We start from the raw sequence: 19,677 nt of genomic DNA, 5'->3' as shown, positions 1-19,677 counted from the left end.
CCAGAGATCAAGCCACGGTTTTTGTTCCAGGAGCCACTGACGTGATTTCTGGGTTAGGTAGACAGCCCACACAATTGACTGAACACAAGAACCATGGGGAACAAAGAGCAACATATTATAGCTCTATACACACGGAACATCAAACATGGTAGCAAGATCAGCAATAGGGAAACGCATGGGCAGCGAGCATATAACCCAACAACTGAGGACAACTACAAATATGAAATATTTAGAGGCTAATATTGTTCTGCCGAAGCTGGCTTTTGAAAGGAGTGAGTCAAAAGCTGGATTTGTGCCAGCCTCGGCAGCAATATTCTAAGGGCTTTCTGAACAAAAAAAAGAAGCCTTGCAGAACGCTCTGCCCTCCTGCTGTCTCCATTTCGTACCGATCTTTACTCTATTTTAAGTCTTCATTTTTTATTTTTTTTGCACAACAGCTCCAGAGAGTACTCTCTGCAAAGAAGTTTCTTGCCTTTGGATGTCTTTTTTAAAAGAATACTTGTCAAAAGTAATATCTTTCTTTTCCCCAATTCCTCCCCCTACACAGGTTATCAGTTTCAATGGTTACCTTACATTATTATTTCTTCCCAAGTATTACAAGTGGTTAATGTTCAGAAAATTATTTTGCCAGTACTCAGCCTTCGAGTTGTATTCCTGGTGTTATTTATGTTTTGATTTCAGCAGTGTAGCCTGAACTTTATTAATTGGGCAATTTTGTTGAGTGTATTTCCTGGTTGGTTCAATACATTTGTTCTCTGAATTTGTCTTTTTGAGGCTACATAAATGAACCTCCAAGTTCAGCCATCATTAACTCAATCCAATTGCTTTTGGTGTTTGAAAGGCTCAAGACCACATTGAAACTTTAAAAGAAACTATATGAAAATAAGTTTTCAGAGCCTAGCAAGTGTGCTAGTAACTCTATGGGCAAACTCTTACGTGAGTTTTTGGGGAGGGGTATTCATTTATTTTAATAAAGTGATACCTCTGGTTAAGAACTTAATTCGTTCCAGAGGTCTGTTCTTAAACTGAAACTGTTCTTAACCTGAAGCACCACTTTAGCTAATGGGACCTCCCGCTGCCACTGCGCCACCAGAGCACAATTTCTGTTCTTATCCTGAAGCAAAGTTCTTAACTTGAAGCGTTATTTCTGGGTTAGCGGAGTCTGTAACCTGAAGCGTATGTAACCTGAGGTACCACTGTATATTAAATTTATTTCCCACCCTCTTTCCAAGGAGTTCAGGGTGACATACACTGTTCCATTATTTCCACCACCCCATTTTATCCTCACAATAGTCCTCTGAGGTAGGTTTGAGTGAAAGCATGTGGCTGCGTATGCACTGCACATTCAAAGCACATTCTTTCCCTCAAAGAATTCTGGGCACTGTAGTTTACCCCTCACAGAGTTCCAATTCCCAGGAACCCATTACAAACTACACTGCCCAGAATTCTTTGAGGGTGGGAATGGACCATGAGTGTGCTTTAAAGGTATAGTGTGTACACAGCCAGTGTACACAGCCCAGGGTCACTCAGGCATCTTCACAGCTGAATGGGGATTTGGCTCTGTGTCTCCCCAACCCTAATCCAAAACTGTGACCTACTAAACTATGCCAGATCTTGAACATACAAAGCTGCAGCTTATTAAGTTAGACCACTGGTCCATCCTGGCCCTTTCTATGTACTCCAGCTGGAAAAAAAAAATAAGTCTCACCCAAGGTCTTCCTAGCCTTTCCTTATGGAGGAGAACCTTTAACAAGTAATGTCAGACCCTTATCTGGAGCTCTTTCATAAAACTGGTGAAAAGGGCACGAACCATTTTGCCACAGCGTCTAACCCCACAAACAGGACCAGCCCAAGACATTTTGGCACCTGAGGCAAACCACAAAATGGCATCCTTGTCCCCCACAGGGAAGAAGATGGGAGTAAAAATTGACAGCAGGAATGAAGGTGTAGTCCTGCCACCTTATGGACGGGATATCCAGGCAACTTGCGTCGGGAAGCATGAGAGAATCTTAGCTCGTGACAGGCCGTAGCCACAGAAACGTCCCAGAGAAAAGTTTTGCTGATAACCCATTTCAATGTCACTTCTGCCCATCTGTGCAGTTATGAGATCACTTCAAATAACCAGTGTAAAAACAGAAGGGGCACGCTTGCACTCTCACTCAAGAAAAGTGGGGGCAGAAAGCCCCCACAATCTAGAACTTTTTCTGTATAAAGAGTTATAGGATTTTAGCTAGAGGTTGCAGGATCTGCGATGACTGGAAAGGAAACGGCATGCGTGTCCTGAAACTTTTGCAGTCTTGAAAGTGGGATCACTTACAGCCACCTCGGTATCATGGGCACAGAACACCATAAATGCACAATAAAAGGGGCATCTGTTTGTTACTAACAGAAAGCAATGCATTTAAAGCATTTTTCTTCTCAATGTGCAGGTAAGCATATATGTAAGATCTTGGGGACCAAACCCTCCTTTCCCCAGTCTTCTTTGTTGACCCTGACCCAACCCCCTCTCTCCATCTGAACTGGAAAGCTCCGCCCATGATCTATGTGACATTAGGGCAGCTCAACCAATCATGGCAAAGGGCTTCTTTTTCACCACTACCACTGTTATCAAAAAAAATCTCTTCCTCTGTTGCAATATGGATTACTATCATTAATCATTCACAACAGACCATCAGGATGGGGCAAAGGGAAACAAATCAATAAAAAACAAATTGTAGCAAGTCTGGGGTTAGAGATGCACATGCTGGAAACATCCAGAGGTGTTCAAGCAATTATTTTTCCGTTCCGTTGGATGAATACTCTAGGATGGACAAAGATAGGAGGCAGGAGTTTTCCCTCTGCACTTGGTATTAAAAATTAGTAAGAGGGGAGGGGGTAGGAAAATGCATTGAATAAAGAGTAGGTTTTCAAGGAGCTGACAATCATATAATGAATAATGCATTTGGCAACTGCTCCGGAAAATCCTGTGCCTTAGGGCCAAGGGATTAAGTAGCCTAATCCACATCAAGGTAGCGTTGTGATAAGAAGCTCCAGGTTAGTAATCGCAGGTAGAAGAAGTTTTCAAAGATGTGGCTTGAAAGTTACTTCTTTCCAAAGCAAGGCATCCTGAATGAAGCTGCATATGTTCTACGTATACACACAGCACGCCAATTATGTGTAATCTGCCTTCAATCGCTCCATGCTGCAGATATCGCTACGCTGTGAGCCATTTCCCCACAGCAGCTACCTGTGTGGATTAACTTTTTTTGTCCCCCCCCCCAAAGGCACATATAGATGTATCTAATTCCAGGAATCCAGTGGGGCTATTTCCCAGTCCTCACATTCTAAATGTGTCGGAAGCTTCATGCTAGACTGGTCTCTCACTAATGCAGGGGTGCCCCCCTTCCCCAATGTTTTGGACAAGCTCCATGAGCCCCACCAGCATGATTAATCGTCAGGGATGGTGGGAGTTGTTGCCCAACACTTCTGACATACTCCATGTTTGCTACCATTCAAGGAGGGTACAAGGAAGGGCTGTTGAAGCTCAAGGGTGTGTGTGGCCTGGGCTAGATAGAGAGACGCTGGGGGGGCACATTTGGTCCCTGGGCCTGATTTACCCAATCTCCGTGCTTAATAATGATGACCCGCCTGCTTTCCATCATTGTTTCCTGACTCATGGTCGAAACAAAATAGGAAATTCTTTCCAGTAGCACCTTAGAGACCAACTGAGTTTGTTCTTGGTATGAGCTTTCGTGTGCATGCACACTTCTTCATTGTTTCCTGACTCATGGGAACTTGCTTTCCTTTGCTTTACCAGCTCTGGCATCTTTAGCTATCAGGGTATCATAGCATCTTCCTAAAATAAGTGCATTACTCCTTTCTTGCAACAAGGCAACTCTGCATTCCGATCTAATCAGGCTGCATCACACAGCAAACAGCTCGATCAACCTGTTAACATCCACTGGGAGTAGCGGGGGGGGGGGAGAGAACCCTTCCAAATCTAGGTCATTAATCATTTGGGGTTTTTGCGGGGGGGTGAGCCGAGGAAATAAAAGGCATAGGCGGTTTGACAGAATAGAAGCCTCATGCTTGGGAATTAAGTGTGCCTGCTTTACCTCAATACTTATTTCTGATGAATGCCCTTGCTTCGCTCCAGAGTATATCTGGCTGCAGGGCCATTATCTAGCGACAACGTCCTATTCTGAAGACATTATCTTAACGGAGACGGTGTGATCAATTGGAAGAAGCCACAGTATACTCTTGGCTTTGGAGGAAATGCCAAGGAAAATTTCCATGAGACAAGAATCAATTAGGCAATTTAGCAACTGCTGGTTTATTTAGTTCTTCCCCGAGACAGGAAATTTCTCAAATGCCTCAAAGGAAATGATTTTCGTCTGCAGATTGTGGACAAGTGATTGAGTCCTTTAATATAGGTATTTGTCATTGCTGGGGTTTGCATTATTCTGAAAACGAGGGGTGGGGAGAGAGTGGCAAAGAGTTGCATGCTATATATATATATCGCTAAAATGCTAATGAATTTGTATAAGGACTTTTTGATTTTTTTAAAAAAGTCACAAACTGATGTCAAAATGTAGATGACAGAACTTAAGATTGGAAAAATTGAGAAGGAGGGAAGCTAAAAACGACAGATTCCCCCATTCCTACATCAGCCCCAGCCAGCACCGTCAACGATCAGATCTGGAGGTCTAGAACCTCCTCATCCCTGATCTAAGAAAATTAATAGCAGCTTTTAAACAGACAGTTTCATACCTTTTGACTGAAGAAAACAAACCTACTTTCAAAGCTTATTAAAAGTGTTAGCAATTCAGTAATTGAACAAACGAACAACACTTAGTCATGTTCCCATATTAGATGATTGCATCTACATCAATCTTATCTCATTTTTTTAAAAAAAACCCACAGATACAGAATCTTTTAAAGAGATTCTTTTTGCAGGGACAGATAAGATAATGAATCTCTTGGCTCCAAGCATCTTCATCACTTACCTTGTGGTACATCTGCTGCTAACATTTTATTCCATGGATATTTTGGAGAATTTATAAGGGAAATGCTGCTGAACTTTGAAATGGCATCTTCTCCATACACAGAAGCCAACTCTTAGGGGCCAAGGTCAATTCACACACACCCATAAAATATTTGAGGGGGCTGGGGGGGGCAAAAATCGATGGGCATTGGCATTTGAATCGTGCATGTGCACCATGTCATGTGATCAGTTATGCAGGGTGGGGCTTACCTGGGCCTCCCCAATATTTTATTCAAGTTGGTACCCCTTTTCAATGCTGAATCTGAAGACTACAAGAAAGAAGATTCCACCTAAACATTAGGAAGAACTTCCTGACAGTAAGAGCTGTTCGGCAGTGGAATTTGCTACCAAGGAGTGTGGTGGAGTCTCCTTCTTTGGAGGTCTTTAAGCAGAGGCTTGACAGCCATCTGTCAGGAATGCTTTGATGGTGTTTCCTGCTTGGCAGGGGGTTGGACTAGATGGCCCTTGTGGTCTCTTCCAACTCTATGATTCTATGATTCTATGACTTCATAGCCAGGAAGAGCTTTGGAGTTGGTGAGAGAGAGAATTAAAGGAATTCTTTAACCACTGAACTTTTAGATTGGAAATTATGAGGCTGTCATTTTGTTTCTGCATACAGCTTGTGCAACCTCTATTTCTCCAAGTATCAGTTCATAGCTTGGATCTTCTCATAGCTTGTTTCCCACCCATAGCTTGTTTCCCATATCTTAGTGCATTGCTTCCGTGACAGCAAATTAGGTAGGCTGCCATTAAAATGTGAACCAAACTAAAGTTCTCCTCTCGCCGTAGTGAGAAGCAGGAGATTAAAATCCCCTCCCCTGACCAAGGCCTGAATCAAGCGGAGCAGGGAGTGGACACCAGCCACTCTCTCACACAAAATAACCACTGCTAATTGCATTAGAGGTGTTGTGTCAAGAGATGTGTGTACAAACTGGTCATTCTCTCAGGCTTCTTCCACTATCCTTAAGAACCCAAGCAACATGAGAATAATAGTAGTGCTGAAGTGGTAGGGAAGTTTTGGTGCCTCAGCAAATGCTCAGCCTGACATCTTCTAGAGTTGACCATGATACATGACATTCAAGTCTTGATGCAAATGAAACCACTGGAGACTATTGCCATTCACTATGTTGCTGAATTAACCACTGAGGGCTCAGTAGTTGCGAAGAATATGTCTAGAGAGCTGGCCATATGATATCTTTGTCATAGACTGTTGTCAGAATGCTGTCAGCAACTCCCGGCTGATTGCCAGGAAAGTATAAAGACAAGGGAGGGTTCTTACCATCCTTTTTCCTTCAGTATTTACAGAGAGAGGCTACAGAACCCAGACTCTTGGATAATGGCATTGTCCCAAGTGAATTTCCACCGCCCATCTCTCCCTCTTTCATTCGTCTGTCCTACGGGTGCTGCTACCTGCCCTCTGTCTTTGAGCTCTTTGCTCTCCTACTTTCAAGGCTCACCAGGTTCTGGGAAAGGGGAGGTCTGGAATGCTTTCTAAAGACACAGTGTCCATCAGCTGTCACCCCTCTGCTGCTTCCTCTTCTTCTTCCTCCTCCTCCTACTACTCCTCTCCCATTATTTCCCAACTTTTCCCCTCATCTGCCTCTGAGCTCTGACATCCCACAAACCCCTGTTGTAAATCTAAACCGTCTTCCTCTTCCTCCTCCCTGGGTCAGGCTGGGGAGGCAGTCTCCGCCATTCCTCCTCTGCCCAGTCCCTGACAACTGTACACTTTGTGAGGTTACCTGCCTTTCTTTTTCTTTGTCTGAAAGCAGTGTCTGGTTCTTTGTAACAAATTGCACCACAAGAGTCAGCCATACACAATTGTACAATCCTTTGCAGAAGTATTTTTTTACTGTTGTCTCCAAACCAACCTAGACATGGGAGCCAACTCCTAGGGGCTGTGGCGCCTGCAAAGTTAGTGAACATTGCCATTCAAACATGTCTTAAGTTCAATTTTCCACATCAGTTTGCTTTTTTAAATAAAAAAAAGTCTGCATGAGAATTCCTACGTCTTTTACTGTGAATTTCTCCAACAAATACGTATAATGCATTTTCACGTGGTGGTTTTTTTTAGTACTATGTGCTCTTTTATGAACACTTTACACTAGTATATGCATTTTCGTACATCTCACTTGAAAAACTCCCTTGAAAAATTCAGAAAAGTGTGGCTTTTGAAAGATTCCTGTGTTTTGGTTCTTGCATTCTTTTGTAAAGCACAAATGAGGTAGGTTTGCCTTTCAATGTGAATTGGGGGGAAAACATCCCACCCCTAATCCACACCTTGAGAATTTCCCTTCACTTTGGGGGGCTTTTGCCACTATAATAATAATAATAATAATAATAATAATAATAATAATAATAATAATAATAATTTATTATTTATACTCTGCCCATCTGGCTGGGTTTCCCCAGCCACTCTGGGCGGCTTCCAACAGAACATTAAAATGCAATAATCTATTAAACATTAAAAGCTTCCCTAAACAGGGCTGCCTTCAGAAAGTCTGGTAGTTGTTTTTCTCTTTGACATCTGGTGGGAGGGCATCCCACAGGGCGGGTGCCACTACCAAGAAGGCCCTCTGCCTGGTTCCCTGTAACTTGGCTTCTCATAGTGAGGGAACCGCCAGAAGGCCCTCGGCACTGGACCTCAGTGTCCAGGCAGAACAATGGGGGTGGAAATACTCCTTTAGATATACTGGACCGAGGCCGTTTAAAGGTGACGCGGGACACCACTGAATATATTTTTTTTAAAAAAATGAAGGCATATTTCAAGTTGGGTATGGTCCATCATTGAGGCAAAGCTTTTAAAATAAGATAGCTGGGCGACATCAAAAACAGAAGACATACAATAAATTCCACCATTCCAAACTTCTTAAATATGGAATGGTGTGTTGTCAGATAAAATCCATTCAGATTAAAACAAGATTATCAGATTAAAACTGACTTCATTTGAGTTCTTTCTAATACCGGCATTAGTGAGGCAAAGCAAGAGAGGTCCCTAGTTTTTAATATAATGGTATGGAGGGTTTCCCCCCTCTTTGCATCAGGACTGAGACTCTCACTGCGAGAAAGCCCTGAATAACCCATCTAGTTCTGCTTGGCAGTTTCAGACTGAAAGTTTTATCCGACTTCTTTACACAGCATTCCCCCGAGGCGAGATATAGCCAATTTGGTACCTGCTTAGGCTGGACATATTCATAGTCTTAGGGGAAAACTGACAACTCCCGACATCGTTCCCCAGCCTTCTCCAGGACTGTTTGCTGCAGGCAACAGTGCAGGGGTGACTCCTTTGGAGATTTAGCAGATGCAGGGAAGCAGCCAAACATAAAACTGTGACAAAGGAATAAAGAATCAAGGAGACAATAAAGGACTATTTTTGTCGGTCTCAAACAAAGGTCGTCAAGAGAAGCCATATTAAAATGCACAACACTGGCACAAATCTACCCTAAGATATCTCCTAAAAAGGGGGGTTTGTATGGCACACAAAGCGATACGCAACCTTCAGATGATGGGAAGGTAAAGGGCACGTCTCCAAAGGCCTTGCCGTATAAAGGGGAATTGTTGCCTTAATGTAAAGACTGGCATTAAAGCAGAGTTCTGGGAAACTGTGAAGACCATGACAGGGACAGCCAGCGTGGTTACCTCCAGATGTCGGTGAGCCACAACTTCCATCAGCCTCCATCAGGGATGTGAGGAGTTGTAGCTCAAAACCTGGAGGGCACCACACTGGCTATCTGTTAGGGTTGTCATACGTCCGGAATTTGCCGGACATTGCCGTGATTCGGTCGTAGGAAACAGTGTCTGGGCAGGAATCGCTTAAATGTTTGGGGAAAGCCATATGGCAGCCCATGTCAACTTTGGGCAAAACAAAACGAAAAGCTCAACAAGTTTTGTGTCCGGGTTTTCACTTTTTGAAATATGGAAATCCTAGTATAGTATCTCCGCTTCTGGTGCAAAAGCTAAGAATTCTGCACCAAACCTGTTTCCCAACTCTGCAAGCACAAGGTGGGGGGGGGGGGCAATGTGCCTGTATGCAGATTAAAGAAATTAACCTGAATGTAAGTAAATCTCTGTCTCTCTTTTTAATCAAGGCTGTCATGATGGTTCATTCCCCCTCCTGGTCCGCCCCCCCCCCAGCCATTTCATTACGAACTAAGAAATCTTATTTCCGGTGCTGATTTTGCTTTCCTTAGTGAGATATTTTCTTTAGAAACAGCAGTGCCTCCACTCATGAAGAAAGGCCTCTCAAGGGCTCAATGAACATGTGGGGGGGGGGTAGTTGAAGCTTACATTCCAGCCAATCCATGTTCCCAGCCATGGGGAAATGAGTGTTAAACCTCTCTGAGGAGGAGAATGGCGTCTCCTAACAACTCTCAGAGCCCTCAACAAACTACAGCTCCCAGGATTCTTTGGGGGAAGCCAAGACTGTTCAAGTGGTGTAAAAGTGCTTTAAAAGCATGTTATGGATGTGATCCGCATTTGTGAGGCCCCCACTTCTCCCTTTTTTCGAGTGTGGGGGGGAAATGCTTTTTTTAAATATAACTTTGGGCCACCATGCTGATTATATCTATACAGTGTCCAACTCACAAGTGATAATTTCTGCATGGTGCCCAGGTAGAGTGCCCAGCATTAGGCAGGTCAAGAACCCCAGCAGTGGGCCACGATTGCATGACCCAGGCCTCTGATTGGAGGCTGTTGACTGGTCTCTTACTTATTCTGTGTTCTCAGATGAGTACATAATTTGTCCTGGCCCGTATGACAGTTCCTGAGATGGTCACGAAGTATCAGGACTGCAGCAACATGTCAGCATCATTATATATTCCAGGGAGCAGGAGAGAGGAGAGGGAGATGGAGAGGAGTTTCTCTCTCGAACCCTGTATTGTTTTTGTGCGTAATCACAGCACAGAGGTTCAGAAGTTCAGCTCCTATTGACAAGAGAGTAAATTTCATTTTTATGTATGCAACTACATTACATCAGCTGTGATTTAAGTGCACACACTTGTATGGGGAATCGAGCTGTCTCAGCGTTGTAGAAGCTGATTAATTACACTGTTGCTGATTAATTCCATGGCTGGATTTTTGCTTCAGAACACAGTCTCCCGGTGTTGCAAGAGTTCCACCCCCCTCTGGTTATATAAAGGCCCTTGTGTTCCCTTTTGAAATATGTGGCATCCGAGGGCCTTGACATCTACCCAAATGAGCTTTTTCTTCCACATTACTTTGGTGGGTGTCTTTTCAAGGAGTTGGTGAAGGGTAGTGGAATTGCAAAGTTGGAAGGAGCCTTATAAGTTACCGTATCAAATCCTAACATCCCTGCTTGGTGCAAGAAATTCAAAGCTGGAGGAACCCCAACAGATAACTGTCCTGCCTCTGCTTAAAAGTTCTCCAGCTAAGTAACTAACAGATGGGATGTCAGAAAATTCTGATGGAAATGAGAGCAGGAGTTGCCAATGTCCCCTTATTTGTCCCATGACCAAAGCGGAAATCAATCTAGTGAATATTATGGGTATTTGCTGTTGTTGCTTTCCATCCACAACAATACGTTGTTGATTCCTCTTCTGCATTGTTTTTCCCTTTGAAAAGAATGGGTTAGAATAGCATATTGACATCATAAGTTATGTGTGTTTGCCACAGCAGACACAAAGACAAAATAATGCAGGGTTTGGTCGGAAGACAAACTGCAGCTGAACGGAAACAGCACTGCATGTGACAAATACAGCGCAGAATAGAAAACGCCTTCTTACGTCCCTGGCTAAAAGAATGAGTTTTCAGTCACAGCTGTTAGCACTTCTGGGATCCTATCAGTGCTTGAATTACAGGAGGAAATGTATCAGGCCCATTTTGATGTTCCCCAAACCCAAGCTACAAACTGCCCCCATTTTAGTTAAACCAATTCCCTGTTGTAGTTTTCTGAAAACAGTAACTAAGGAGGATATTTCAAAAAGATAAGGAGGTCAAAGACACCTCCATCCCCTCTCTGCTTTGAATACAACCCTTAGTGGTATCCAAGCTTCCTGATCCCACTTGAACTCTCATACAGTGGTACCTCGAGTTACAAACGCCTCAGGTTACAAACGCTTGAAGTTACAAACTCCGCTAACCTGGAAGAGTTACCTCTAATTGAGAACTTTGCCCCAGGATGAGAACGGAAATTGTGTGTCGGGGCGCAGCAGCAGCAAGAGGCCCCATTAGCGAAAGCATGCCTCTAGTTAAGAACAGTTTCAGGTTACGAATGGACCTCCGGAACGAATTAAGTTCGCAACTAGAGGTATCACGGTTTGTTTTTTTTAAGGGGCTCCAATCTTTTTACTTCTGGGAAAATAGGGAGAAATGCACAATCAAGATTCTACTCAGGAAAAACTAAACTATCTTCCACCTTCCAACACTGCCAATGCATGCAAGCTTTCTTTTCATTTCTTTATACTTTTAAGTCGTTTTAACAGGCAAGTGTCAGTCCCTGGTTTTCAAATGGTATAAAAAATTCCTTCCAGTAGCACCTTAGAGTTTGTTCTTGGTATGAGCTTTATTGTGCATGCACACTTCTTCAGGTATTAATGGAAAGATCTGAGCAGATCTCAGTGAAGGTAATTGTGCATGCACACGAAAGCTCATACCAAGAACAAACTTAGTTGGTCTCTAAGCTGCTACTGGAAGGAATTTTGTATTTTATTTTGTTTTGACTACGGCAGACCAACACGGCTACCTACCTGTAATTCAAATGGTATAACGTCATATTTTATTGTATTAAGTTTGAATGCAATTCTGGTGCAAGCCTACAGATGTCTACTCAGAAGTGTCCCATTGATGTAGCCGGATCTAGAATTGCAGCCTCAAATAGCTTTAAACATAGTAGGCTCCCGTTCTTAAAGTTCTGGCTGTTCTGCAATGATTTCCTGCCACTTTGGATCCTTCAACACAAATCAGGGAAATGGCTAATGACACTGGAGAGTATGCAGTGCTTAGGCAGCCAAACAATTAAGACCAAAGCCAGGGTATTGTCTGAAAGTGTATTAGACTACCCCTTTGCTGAAGCTATGTAGGTCTGGGTCATGTTAGGATGGGTGACCATCTGAGAGCCATGCTGAGGTCCATGACAGAAGGAAGGCTATCAATGTATTAAAATAAATAGAAACTGTGGCTTATGAAAAGGCAAAGACATGGTCCTGAAGGATTGATTTGCAGTCCTGTTAACTTACAATAAGTTTCCCTTCTGATTTTAGGTTTTTAAAATGTTTCTTTGTTATTTACTCTGGTTGTGTGATTTTGTGTGGCTGTACTCATCTTCTAGAGCCATGTTTATGGCAGGGGATGAAGCGTATACTTTTTATTTTAAAGGGCTGCCTGGGTGGAGTGAATACCAGAACTCTCTTTTTACAGGCACTTTGCGGGAGCAGCAGAACCAACAAAAGCAATTGAATTATGTTGCAAGGCTGCTGCTGCCGCCACTACGTCCAACCACCATCCTTTAGGGCAGAGCTTGGGAACCTGTAGGCCAAATACAACCCTCCAGCTTTTGGGACTGTCTTAAAGCCATGCCTCCTCTACAGCTACGCCCTTCTTTCCATACCCAGCTCAACTTCATACTCTCCATGTATGTTTTTGCCTGGTGGGAATGTGCTCTCAAACTCTTGCTGATGCCTGCTGTTTGTCTGAGAGGACAAGGAGGAGAGATTGAGTCTGAGTTGAAATTAGCCGAGGTAAAAATCTGCATTTCCATTACAGTGGCAACAAGTTGGTTAAAGTGGGCCGACATTATTATTTTGCCATTGATACAGCACTTTAATGTTTCTTCTGTGTGCAATGCGGCAACAGAATCTTCCCACTCCTTTGCTTCTCTCTGAGATAGTTGTTTGGACACTTAGTACCTGTGGGTGGTGTCTAAAACTATGTGTGCTGGAGATTTCATGATCTTGCATCATTGGCATTCAACTCCACGAGGAATGCATTAAAAAAAGGCAGGGCAATTATTTTAAAAAATCTCCCTTAACTGTGCTACAGAGACAGAAGCAGATCGTAATGGCCTTATTTTTTACGAGAGCCATCTATCTAGCCGGCGCTTTAAGATTGTTTGCAACCAGTGAAATACAAAGATTTCGGTGTTTTCTCTTTTTATGGAAATGCATGGGGTTGTCATAAATCAGGAGTGCAGAGAAGATTGAGCATATATAGAGCCAAGATATACTGACTAGCCATTTCTAATCCTCACGAAGAGCAACAGTGGATTAAAGGGCACAAGAGTGCTATGCTAGCCTGGAATGCTTTCTGGGGTTTGACAGGCCACAAAATTACAAGGCAACTTTATTGAGAGTCGTTCTCAGAAGGAGAATTAGGGTTTAAAACTGGTCATATGTGGATCATTTAGCCCAAGGATGGGGAATCACTTTCAGCCCAAGGTTGCATTCCATTCTGGGCAAAACTTCCCAGGGTGGATCACATGCCAGAAACGGGCCAGGGGCAAAGGTGGGTGGATCAATAAAATGTCCCTATTTTCCAAGGACAGTCCCAGAATTACAGAAGCCACCCCAGTTTCTGATAGGATCGCAGAATGTCCTGCTTTTCCTTAGGCTGTCCCTATTATCATAGGAGAAATGTTGGAGGGTTTTGCGACCCCCTCAAACCAAGGAGATAAGTAACTATACAACCTTTAGAAGATATCTGAAGGCAGCCCTGCATACAGAAGGTTTTATGTTGGAAGCCACCCAGAGTAGCTGGAGCAACCCAGTCAGATGGATAGGGCATATATATATATATATATATATATATATATATATATATATATATATATACCCAGGTGGTGCTGTGGGTTAAACCACAGAGTCTAGGGCTTGCTGATCAGAAGGTTGGCGGTTCGAATCCCTACCACGGAGTGAGCTCCCGTTGCTCGGTCCCAGCTCCTGCCCACCTAGCAGTTACAAAGCACGTCAAAGTGCAAGTAGATAAATAGGGACCATTCCAGCGGGAAGGTAAATTGCGTTTCAGTGCGCTGCTCTGGTTCACCAGAAGCGGCTTTTTCATGCTGGCCACATGACCCGGAAGCTGTCTGTGGACAAACGCTGGCTCCCTCGGCTATAGAGCGAGATGAGCACCACAACCCCAGAGTTGGACACGAATGGACCTGGTGGTCAGGGGCCCCTTTACCTTTTGTGTGTGTGTGTGTGTGTGAAACAATCCGGAAGATATTGTTACGAGGAGATAGAGTGGCATGTCTTGGAGTTCTCCCATATCCGAGCCACACCCCAAACTTAGCTTCTGTGTGGATGTTTCTTTAAGGAAAGAGAGCTTGGATGTTTGACCACAGATGTTGCTAATTAAAATCAAGCTCTCTATAAAAGGCAGGCATGTGGGATGGGAAAGAGAGCCTCGTCACGGACCCAGGGTGAGGGTGCCGTGAGTCTGTTTGTGTGTCCTCACTACCCATTTGAGGGGCTCCTGGGAGCAGATTGGGGACCTTTTGGGTATGTATGTTTTGTTTTCCTTAATAAAGTTGCTTTGGTTCTCCTTCCACCTGCTTTGTCTATTTGTCCTGGTATCCTTGGAAAGAACCGCTGCATTTGGCAGAACAATATGTCCCTATTTGCATTGGCGAAATGTTGGAGGGTATGATACTCCTCTCAGTCCTCCATCCAGGATGAGGAGGCATTATGAAAGTTCAAGGAAACATTCCAGCCATACATGGAAACTCATGTGTGAAGTAGGGCCAGTGAGGGGTTCAGCCTGCAGAGAAAGGGGGGATTTGTGGCTGGGAGTGGAGTGGCCTGGGGAAAGTCCCAAGACGAGGTTCAGTGGTCTGGGCTTGTGGGGAAGAGAGTCAAATACCATTTACTATTTCTGCTGCAGGGTCTCAGCAGGGTCCCTGTCTCAGAAGTGTCCCATCAGCATGAAAGGGGAGCTTTCTAGCCACTGAGAAGTCTTCTCACCCTTTGTGCTGATTGGACGCAATCAAGAGCGAAAGGCTACTGAGGATGAATTCCTAGGGTCATTCTGCAGAAGGTGCATGGGAAAAACACTGAGGAGTTGTTCTGTATGCTCCAAAGCAAAGCATTTAGCAACATCAAAAAAACAAAGTGTTCCAAGTGTTTCAAGAGAACTGTGTGCAATTTTGTAACAAGGGAACTTTAAGAAAAGCTTAAGTCACTCCTAATGAAGATGCTGGAGCACTCCAAATCATTCCCCGTGTATATGCACAGAAAATAGTAAATCTAGCTGGAATGTAACACGTGGAGATCGGCAATGATCATTGCAATATATTCTTAATTTCTATAATTATATAATTATAAGATATTAAAATGGGGTGTCGATATAAAAAATAAATAGTCAAGTAGCACCTTAGAGACCAACTAAGTTTGTTCTAGGTACAGTATAAGCTTTCGTGTGCATGCACACTTCTTCAGATACCTGCATGCACACGAAAGCTTATACCTAGAACAAACTTAGTTGGTCTGTAAGGTGCTACTGGACTATTTTTTTATTTTTTATTTCAACTGCATCAGACCAACAGTTACCTACCTGAATCTAGAAAAGAGGTATGACTGTGAGGAGGCTATCATGAAGGGCACCTGCACTTCTGAAATTGTAACTACACTACTGGCCCCAAGGGCTAGCTCGAGAGGCCTAGAGGTCTGCATTTGACTCCTGGATCTGAGGTTCCCCACCTCTGATTTAGTCATTGCCAATCAACAACAGAAATTTGCTTTGTGAAACATGCATTTATCAGTAAAGTAAAGGTAAAGGTAAAGAGACCCCTGACTGTTAGGTCCAGTTGCGGACGACTCTGGGGTTGCGTCGCTCATCTCGCTTTATTGGCCGAGGGAGCCGTTGTACAGCTTCAAGGTCATGTGGCCAGCATGACTAAGCCGCTTCTGGCGAACCAGAGCAGTGCACGGAAATGCCGTTTACCTTCCTGCCAGAGCGGTACCTATTTATCTACTTGCACTGTGTGCTTTCGAACTGCTAGGTGGGCAGGAGCAGGGACCGAGCAACCGGAGCTCACCCCATCGTGGGGATTCGAACCTCTGACCTTCCGATCAGAAAGCCCACAGCGCCACCCATGTCCCTATCAGTAAGGTACTAAGGACAAAATTCACAGCTGCTAGGCTTGACCCATGCTTTTACATGCACAAGCAGGCTTAACATGACAGGGGTTTTCACAGCCTGTATGATCTGTAGCTAGGCCTTAGCACCAGCCAGGAAATTTTCAAAATATGGTAACCTGGCCCGGCTGTTCATTCTGCTGAGTGAAGCCCTGGGCTTCTGTCCCAAATTCTTCCCCTGACGGCCCTCACTGTGTGCACACAATTGGTGATTAACTGAAGTTTTCACATCTCTGTTATTGTTAACAACAACAAAAAAATTGTCTCCAAAAATCACTCAGAAGCTGTCTATCTGTAACAGCCAATTTTCTACGAATCGTTCACATGGGGCCCCCCAGTTTGTTGGAACCCCTTGCCTTCACTCATGCCATCTTTAGGATTTAATTAATATGGCATATTAATCCAGATCTGCGTATTACACCCTAGACCTTCATGACTGCGATAAGTCATTTAAATCTGCTTTTTTTTTTTTAAATGGATGAGGATTAAAGTCCATCACCACCTTCTGGACATAATGTTTGAGCCATAAATAGAGCCATAATTCCAAATGCTAAAATTGAGCTTGGAACTATGAAGCTACTGTAGTTCTCTGTCAGCTATTATCCGATCTGACATCCATATTTCCCTCCTTAAAAAAAAAAAAAAGAACTGACTGTGTGGGTGCAGAATTAAATATTTTGCAGCAGAATCTGTATGGGGGGAAAGCACTCCATATCGGAAAACACACACACACCCCAACTATAGCTTTGTATCTGCTTAACGTTATAGTGTCTCATCACAATGATGGGTATCAATGGGGTGCCTAAAACTTGCCCTGCCTGTCCTGTTCTCATAATTTTGCTAGTTTAAATTTTGACACTGGACAAAGTTTACTATTTGGAGAGATGTGTGAGATGCTTTATTTACTTCCTCGTTAAATCTGCAAGCTACATTTCCTCCACCCCTGTTTTATCCCCCACAACAACCCTGGGAGGTAGGATAGACTGAGTGGTACTGACTGGGCCAAGGTCACCTAGTAAGGCTCATGGGAATTTGAACCCTGATCTCCGCAGTCCAATACTCAAACCACTACGCCACAAACAAAAATATGCACACATAAAGAGCCCCTGCAACTACCTCCATCCTCAGATGCAGCTGCTAGGAATTGGAGGTGGGCAGAGTTTTGTCACACTTGTGCTTGTGGGTTTTCCACAGGCACCTGGTTGCCCACTGTGAGAACAGATGCTGGGCTAGATGGGCCACTAGCTTGATCCAAGAGGCTCATCTTATGTTCTTAGTTATCTCTCGCTTGGATTACTGCAATGTGCACTATGTGGGGCTGCCTTTGAAGGTGACCCAGAAACTGCAACTAATCCAGAATGCGGCAGCCAGACTGGTGACTTGGAGCGGCCGCCAAGACCATATAACACCGGTCCTGAAAGACCTACATTGCCTCCCAGTACGTTTCCGAGCACAATTCAAAGTGTTGGTGCTGACCTTTAAAGCCCTAAATGGCCTTGGCCCAGTATACCTGAAAGAGCGTCTCCACCCCCATCGTTCAGCCCGGACATTGAGGTCCAGCTCCGAGAAGTGAGGGAACCAGGCAGAGGGCCTTCTCGGTAGTGGCACCTGCCTCTCATCAGATGTCAAGGAAATAAACAACTATGTGACTTTCAGAAGACATCTGAAGGCAGCCCTGTTTAGGGAAACAAAATAAAAAATAAAAAATAAAAAATTTAAAAAATCCTTCCAGTAGCACCTTAGAGACCAACTAAGTTTGTTCTTGGTATGAGCTTTCGTGTGCATGCACACTTTTTTATTTTGTTTTGACTATGGCAGACCAACACAGCTACCTACCTGTAACTGTTTAGGGAAGTTTTTAATGTTTGGTGTTTTATTGTGTTTTTAATGTTGAGAGCTGCCCGGAATGGCTGGAGAAACCCAGCCAGATGGGTGGGGTATAAATAAATAGAAAGTTGTTGTTGTTGTTGTTGTTGTTGTTTTGGACTGGTCATTTTGGGACTGCATGCCCTCTAATATTTCTCTGATGAAAATAGGGACATCCTATTCCATTATTATTATTATTATTAATAATAATAATACTCCACCCATGTGACTGGATTGCGCCAGCCACTTTGGGCAGCTTCCAACATATATATACAAAATAAAACATTAAACATTAAAAAGCTTCCCTATAGAGAGCTGCCTTCAGAAGTCTTTTGAAGGTTGTATAGTTATTTATCTGCTTTGCTCGGGGGTCACTTAACTCCATGCCCTTCAACATTTCTCCAGTGAAAATAGGGACATCCTAAGAAAAAGCAGGACATTCTGGGATCAAAACAGAAACCGGGATGGCTTCTGTAAATCTGGGACTGTTTCTGGAAAATAGGGACACCGGGAGGGTCTGGGAGTGGTCATTGTCATCTCAAGTGGCATTGGCTTGGTTTGGCATGATAGCTGTGCCAGGTAGGTATGCAAAGAATATTTGGGATATTTGAAAATAAAACAAAGAGTTTTCCTGCAGGAAAGTGGTGTGGGAGGACCGTTTTATGTCATGCATTCTGTGCTTGCCACATAAAAGGTAAGAAAGCTGGATTAGCAACACTTTAAAAAAAAAAAGTGTAAGCATGAGTTGTCGTAACCTGACGCCTACAAAGGGCAGATACCATTATTACTGCTGTCCAGAACTCAACAAGAGAAAAGAAAATTGTTGCTAATGCATTTCAGAGACCTTCAAAATTACCACCAATACTTCCTCAGCACAACAACAACGAAGTTCACACTTTGTAAAATAGCTTTGTTACCTTGGGATGACAGTTGTCCAGAAGCAAACATGTGGGAGGCATTCATGTTATAAAAAAGAATTATTCTGATTAAGCAGCTTCCTGCAAGGTTTCTTGTGCAACAGACTTGCTGTTAGGGGGGGGGTGGCTTAGGAGACCAGATCACAGGACTCTGCTAGTGGGCTTGGTTCTCCTGCTCCTTCCATCTTTTTTAATTTGTCTGATTGATTAATTTATTTCTTATACCCTGCCCATCTGACTGTGTTACTCCAGCCACGCTGGGCAGCTTCCAACAAAATATAAAGGGACAAAACAAAACATCAAACATCAAAAGCTTCCTGAAACAGGGCTGCCTTCAAATGTCTACAAAAAGTTGTATAATTGTTTAACTCTTTGACACCTGATGGGAAGGCATTCTACAGGGTCAGTGCCTTCTGCCTGGTTCCCTGTAACTTCACTTCTCACAACGATGGCGATGGAGACACTCCTTCAGATATACAGGGCCAAAGCTCTGTTTTACTTTGCTTATAGGATGGCTGGTACACTGCAATGTTAGCGAGAGCCCAGCCAGCCATCATCTGAATTTCCCAGAGGAGTTTTGAGCCCAAGTCCTGAGTCCTCAGAGTACCTAGGAATGATGGTTGTGCTTATGTCCATTGAAACCAGTGGGTTGAAGATTAAGAACATAAGGCAGCTCTGCTGGATCAGACCAGATGCTCATCTAGTCCAGCATCCTGTTCTCACAATGACCAACCAGATGCCTGTGGAAAAACAACAGTCAGGATACCAGCAATCTCATACCCTA

This window comes from Lacerta agilis, chromosome 5 (assembly GCF_009819535.1).
Source record: "Lacerta agilis isolate rLacAgi1 chromosome 5, rLacAgi1.pri, whole genome shotgun sequence".
Lineage (NCBI taxonomy): Eukaryota > Metazoa > Chordata > Lepidosauria > Squamata > Lacertidae > Lacerta > Lacerta agilis.
Note: the sequence above shows the minus strand (reverse complement) of the source record.